The following is a 7,708-nucleotide window of genomic DNA, read 5'->3' on the forward strand; positions in this document are numbered from 1 at the left end:
GCATAACATTATAACATGATATAAAACTCAAAAAATTTGATTTTACATGATATTGCCCCTTTAAAGGTAAAAACCTACATTACAGTTCTAAGTGTAAGACTTACACATACAGCTARCCCTAAAGCTGAAGACATTGAAACAGTTTAGTTCTATTTTGTTCTGAATTATCAAAGGTTTATTTGTTTTACAGATGGAGCAAAGAACACTTGAATTGTAGTAGGTCATTGATTGAAAGTCAGGATAMTCTGTAATCTATAGCTTCCCCCAGGGCTCCACAGAGAGACATGTGAAGCACATTAATGAAACACATGCGCCAAATGAATCAGACTGGAGCCCACCGTCTGGCTGCATGGGGGTCCCTGCCAAGKAGAAAACATCCCAAGGTCAAAGCTYATTTCATTTCTCCGCTCCACCTAACCCCATCTCTCGGTTTGACGTCAATAAATATGTATAATATGAACACACAATCATTTTCAATCACTCCCATGGTGTCTGATGTGAAGTCAAATAAATTCCTGCCTCACTTAGTCATGTGAGTTATGCGTGGTGGTTTACTGCTGGTTGATTCTGCTTTTTGCCCTGCAAGGACAGGCAGTGCTACACCCTCCTACTCTGACATGACACAGACTAATGAGGGAGATGTTGTGTTGCTAGGTGACCACAGCCACTACATGTTGTCTCACTGATACGACGAAGGCTGCTGATAAGTGGAAATGTCCACAATTGGTCTCTAATGTATAAAGGTACCACGTGTAGACTTCTTTTAAAGGGGAATTTGCAAATTTGATTTAAAACTGAAAGTGAACATATTGATTTTTCTTTTTTCATGTGAATTTGCCTACGTTTCGTGCCACTTGTCTTCTAGCTCTAAAAAAAGTTGATTAGGTTCTTGATTTCGTTGTTCAGTTACAGCAATATTTCAAACAAAATCAAGGGGTGTAGATTAAAATGCTCCTCTTTAAAACTCACTGTTTTTAATGTTCTTTCAAAGCTTGAGGYGTCAGCTGATCTTTAGACCTTTGAGTGTGAAATGCACTGTAAGAAGAGATAGCGTTATCTGTAAAACATGATGAAAACCGCCCACATTACCAGTCATTTTAACACGTAACACATTCTCACTCCCGACTCATCACATATTGACATTTTTCCAAGGTTCCCCCTGTGTCTTATTTTGACGCGTCGGGTACACCCGTCGCGTCAGTTATTGATGCACCAGGCATTTCCGTGTTCCCTTGGCATCCAGGTTTGATGGGTTGGGATGCAAAATATAGGGGTCTTTGAGTTGGGATCTGTGGTCAATATTAGTGATCAGGGTACATGGTTAATTTTAGGTAGTGGGGTCAGGGATAGGATGTCTACGGCGAATATTAGGTAATTTTAGGCTTTGGAACACGTAGTTGCCGTGAATTTCCTACACTTTATAAAAATGGTTAATTGTAGGTATCAGGGTTGATGGTTAATTTTAGGTACTAGGGTCAGGGATAGGATGTCTAGWGTGAATAAAGGTAATTTTAGGCTTTGGGATGGTAGTTTTTGTGCATTTTCTACACTTTCTGAAATTATGACAATGGATTCCGCCCCATCTCGTCAATAACTGATGCGAGGGGGGTACCCGACGCGTCAAAATCGGACGCAGAGGGAACCATGGAAAAGCGTCAATATGTGACGACTTGTGAGTGAGAATAGGTTGGTCATTTGTAACAAGGTTTCTGCAGGGACTTACATTTAATTATCTCAATTTTAAGCATTAAAAAGAAAAAAATCGTAAGTCTTTTCGTAATCGTAATATGCCCAACTTTTCCATTGTGTGTCTTAGATTCCATTTAGTTGTGTATTAAATGCGAAGATTTGTTCATTCATTGCATATCCCATCAAATTTTTTTCAATGCTTTTTAGCACTCTAAAGATTCTGACCTGAACGAATAAAGTGACTCATTATGTTTTGTACTTTATGCAGGGCTTAAATAACCTTAATGAGATTTAAAATATCTTAAAAAGACTTAACTTTAGCTTATAGAAACCTGCAGAATACATGTGCAAATGTCGAACTAAGGATTTGAGAAACATGAAATGTACATAATATACAAGCATATAATTTATGGTCTTGAGCTAACATTCTTACAACAACAGTATGTTTAGGATCACTTAAACACAGGTGAATCCTCCATAAGCTTTATTTTTGTCAGGGGATCTCCAGGGTTCAASAGAAGCATTAATCGTCATGTTACCTATGATTTAGCTGCTCGGTGCAAATATGTTTCATTCACGCAGGAGGAATTTTGACGAGCACGTTCAAGCAAAGCTACACCACAAACTAGCTGCAACACAACAAGTTGGCAATTAAATACATTTAAACAGCCTTGATGTAACTTTTCAGTTTCTGGTGAAACCATAATGAAATGTTCGATAGAAGTGATCCTCCCTTTATGACCCCTCTGCCCCCCTGTCTTAGCTCTGCTGGATTACCAAACTGACTTTTCCTGATAACAGAGGTGCGTGAGGTCTGTTTGTTTGCACATCGCAGTAAAATTATTACTTAACTCCTATGAAGCCATTTGTAATCCTCTTTTTCTCTGGCCTGAGGGTAGATTAGCTGGAAATCATTTTAGAGATGCGACAAACACAGGGTGTTCCCAAGTAATTACTACCAGTTTCCAACTAATATGCTTGATGGGACAGCACTGGTTCTTCAAACTGTAGGGACATGCAAAGGTGCAACCAGTAACAACACACCCAGCCTTAATTGTTTTTAAGAGTTATGATAGCTGGCAGTTACATCTTGTGGGAAGAACTGGCAGAGACTTTAAATAGGTTCTGTCAACAAGAGATTCATAATGGCAACTGAAAGTGAGACTCTAAACTCATTAACTGTTTACAGATATGTCATAAAAATTCATTGATTAGATTGTTGWTTTCTTACTAATAATAATGGAAATAAAATAATCCATTGTGAGATTCAATCTGTGCATCATRTATGAGTGTGGAGGACTGAGCACTGCGACAGTAAATGTTTTCTTTGCACTTTCCACATTCCGCACTGCAACCTAACTCCACCCCRTATTTAACAAACTCCACTAATGTACCGTTAAGTTGCAATCTTCACACTGATTTACTTTAGGCATCACCATGTCACAGCACAATCATAACCGCTCTAAGCTCCTCAGTATTGACTTAACGCACACAAAGGTGTTTAATTGCTCTGCAAAGATCTGCAAAACAAACACCAGTGAGGCCGAACAACCTTAACTTGTACGTCTTTGAGTTGTTTTGTATCGACAAATAAGGATTTGTGTGTTTGTTTTCTTCTTTTCTGTTTTACGAGTGCTCACGAATAGGAGCAACAACCACAGCCTGCGTGCCTGGGCCACATTCGGGTGGAGCCGAGATGGAAGTAACGCCCCGAGATGAAGATGTTCACTCCTGGCATGAAGCCTCGTTGGTCAGGGTGTGTGCAGTGAAGTTACGTGACACACGGTGAAGCTATGAGACATCACAACAATACAAACCTCTTTTGTTCCTCTCGGTACACACACCTGCTTCTTGGTGATTTAACTGAGCGTGCACGAATGAATCTAAAGGCGTTTAGGAGGGAAGTCCAGCGTTTTAAAATGGTTTTAGATTGTTATAAAAGAACTGAACAAAAGCTCTGAACGTGTGGACAACTTTTTTAAAGCAGTCTCACCACCAGCATTTGATAGTGAGAAGGCCTCCAGAAAAAAAATTGTTTTTTTAGAAAATCAACACAAATGCTGTAAGAATTTAGCAAAAATCAAAAGACCATTTTTATCCAGAAAACATACAGTGTGTATCTACTGTTGTTCATTCTTTTTCATTTTTACAGTTAAACAGAAATAGATAACAACCTTGCTGATAGGTAAGAAAAGTGTTGTTTTCTGCAAAGTTTTTACTCATTTGGCCATTCGTAATAAACAAAATTTTGAAGAAATATTCTTAATTTTATTTTTTAATTTCACTTTATAACAGCAAAAGCACAAACACGTTTGGATAATAAATAAAAATGTTCTTTCATTAAGCTCATAAAAGGTCATAATTAAAAACATGATCCGGGCTTTACAGTCAAATCAAGCTTTTAAGCTATTGTGCTTTACTTAATTAACCTTTAGCATGATCTAAGCATTAAAATCTCAGATGAAACTGCCAGGGAAAGTTATTTATCTTCTGATACATTAAGATTAGCACAGAGCTCAGGGACAAGTCACGTCTGGTCGGCTATATTTTAGGCTCGATTGTGTCAAAGCACTGAGTCAGATTTAATATCGCTGTCAAGACTTTCACACACCATTTACCTTTCTAGCACACGTGCAACATTTTATACCAAACATTCATTTAAGCATGTTGCTTTTGTGAAGCAGCTGCTTAAATAACATTTTCTCCAGAATAATGAGCTTTTGAAATATAGAGGTTATTAGGGCTGCATGCTGTGTCAGCAGGCCTTTAGAAAAAAGGTGCAGGAGCTTTTAATAGTCACCGGGTCTGAGTGTGAAGGAAAGACATTTGTTCAATTATTAGGTGTAAATAATTGTTTCTAATGAGAAATGTGGACTTAGCTAATAACGTTACAAATGCTACAAAACCCTAAAGAAACCAGTAAAAGCTCTTTCAGTCTGTGAGGCAGGTGCATTCTTGTACTTTTAAAAATGGCTGAGCTCCACTGCTCTCAGCTGTATCAATACACATGAATAATCAACCACAGGTGCACAGCAGCTCCAGACACACAAATTCAATAAACAAGACACAAAGAACCTGAAAGGAAAACTGCTATAATCACATTGTTCTATTTCTTCTTCTTTTTATATTCACCAAAGATCCAATTTGTGGAAAATCTCTACACAAACATCATCATTAAAATACCAGAGGCCAATTAAAAGACCACAACCAATACTGTTATAGTCTCATTTATATTTCTATATGTTGTTTTTCCTATACACTATCAGAGGCTCCACAACAGAGAATAAAAAAATCTTGGGTAGCTGATGTTTTCATTAACATTAATATATTACTGCARCATGATTAATTAGAGACGTTTTCTGGCCTCTGATAAAAATTCAGTGCTTTCATGCAGAAACTCATAGGTCTAAGCCAGTGACAACTTAAATAAAAAGTGCTCACGATTCTTGAAGTTAAGGTGTGTTAATGAAAGTGTCTCTTAGCTGTAAATAAGATATTTTTCTTWAAGGTTTAATTAAGGTTTGTTGCTTGAAGATAGCTGCTTCTGTTCTACATGGCTAATTTCATTGATTGCTGATTGATTCTTTTCTGGATGTGGGATTCCCTCAGAATAAATTAGAAGCTCATGTTCATGGTAGTGCCTTTTTGTCCAGGTGGACTCATAAAAACAGACTGACTTCATGCACAAAACATCCTGTGAGCCACACAGAACACAGACCACAAACAAGAGGAGAAAAACAACCTCTAATGAATCTCATCTCTGTGAACTGAGCTCTGTTTCTTCCTGTCGCTATAACTCAGCAGCCAGAAGCCTTCCACTTCAAGAGGCCGTCGTTCAGAGCAGCGGTTTGTGTGCCAGGAGGACGCGGTGCAGGCCTGGCTGGACGTGGGAGCCTCGGTGCTAGGTGAYGGCTTAGAGAAAACCTTCCTGAATTCACGGCCTGGATTATAAGAAATGCAGGCCAAAGACAGAGACAGAGAGGTTGAAGTGCGGTGTGCTCCTTCTCATCAGGAAATATAATATAGGAAGCACACATTGGCTTTAATTAGTTCTTACTTGTCTGCATCCCGCTGTCAGAGCACAGACTCGGCCTTTAACCCAAAAATCTCCAAAGTATTGATCTACGCACGCATTAAATTCAGCAGTGTGTGAATTATTTATGCAGGAAGAACAGACCCGAGAGGCTCGGAGAGTGTGACGGTTCACGAGGAGTTCTGCAACATCCGTGCTGTGATCCAGCAGGACAGATGTTTGGCCTTGAACTCAGGAAAGGATCAAACATTCGGTTATGAACTGCCAGAGCAGACAACACGCTTCTGCAGCTTCCAAACGCAGCCTCTCTTTGGTCACAACATTTAAAGGAAACTAAAGTAATTATAAAACAGTAACTGACTCTGCTCTGTTGCCTTTTTCTGACCTAAATAGCTGCATCCCACGGTCTCCTTAACTCTGTGCAAACAGCAATTTAAAATGTAAAATGACTGCATATCTGTATAAACACAATTATCTGTATTTACACATACTTATCACATGTAAACCTGGTCTGTTTTAAGCTTTGTTTGCCTGTTAGGGGTGTTATCTACATAAAGATGCCTGCAAGGAAAAGTACACCATGCAAAGTTTAAACAAATGTACTTCTTGGTCCCATAAAGACAACTGTGTCCGGATCTGTCCTCAGGCTGCAGGGAGTTATCAGCTGTCAGATATGTTCAGTAGCAGAGTTTAATAAAGTCACACTAAAGACACCGCGGCTCTAAGTGGACATGCAAATGAGCTCATTGTCTGATTTATGAAAATTCCACTTGGATAGCGGCACTGTGCTGTATTATGTGGTCTAACACACAGACGCAGGTGCCACAATCAAATTCTCATTCAGTGGAAAGCAGAGAATAAATGGAACACAGATCAGAAAGGGAAAAGGCAAATAGATTATCTGTAATGTTYAAATACATATATTATAGCTGAACATACTGTTCTACCTTCTGTACTCGAAAAWACAACTAGATCATCTAAGATGCTCAGAGGGGAAAAGTAATGTTTTATAACAATTTGCAAACTGAAATAAGTGTATTTCTTCTATTTAGCTTGACTTCTACCTCTGAATAAATCTTTATGATGAAACTGCAAGTTAGAAGTTTTTACAAAACGACATAGAACAATGATACCAACTAATTCTGAGGTTTTAAACGTCAGCCCTGAAAAATAACCTGATATTCTCAGGACATAACAAAATCAAAAAGGTTTAAAAAAACCAAACAACTGATTATATTCTGAAGTTTAAGACATATTTGCTTCACATACAGACAGTTTTCTCCCAAACGTTCTGTCATTACATTTACAAAGCTCTCTGAACATGTGGATATCATGCAGATCTCCTAACTGAGCTTTTGTTAAGTCAAGGCYCTGTCACACTAGACAACTTATGCCAACTTGTGAAACATTTTTATGTCTAAATTGCTAATAAAMGTTATACATTTGCTCAATTTGTTRGAATTGCATTATGTACACGTCAAAAAGAAGCTTCCTGATCATTTTTTTTTTAAATTATTCAACATAGACGTCTTTAAAATGTTCATAMGTTGGCATAAGTTKTCTYGTGTGACAGGGCCTTCAGCGAGGRAATTTAAAAAATGCCACAGGACAGAACAGGAAGGAAWACAAACATAAAACATTGTCAAACCTGATGTTACTATTTATCTGAGAAACTAAGAAGATCYTTCTAAAAACACAARATGCTGGTGCRTTTYAAACCTAACAGKACTTAGACAGACAATGTTTCATTCTAAGGATAAAACACCCAAACTGGGCTGTGTGGCATCTGCAGTTCATGTTCAGGCCTCTTTATTGGAGAAACCAAACATGTCTTTCCAGACACAACAGAGACAGATCTTCAAGAAAAACTCAGCTGTGCCCCTACACTTTTCTAACTTACTGTATGGTAAAAAAACAGCTCAATCCATCCATCCATCCATCCATCCATCCATCCATCCATCCATCCATCCATCCATCCATCCATCC

Source organism: Austrofundulus limnaeus, unplaced genomic scaffold, assembly GCF_001266775.1.
Source record: "Austrofundulus limnaeus strain Quisiro unplaced genomic scaffold, Austrofundulus_limnaeus-1.0 Scaffold15, whole genome shotgun sequence".
Lineage (NCBI taxonomy): Eukaryota > Metazoa > Chordata > Actinopteri > Cyprinodontiformes > Rivulidae > Austrofundulus > Austrofundulus limnaeus.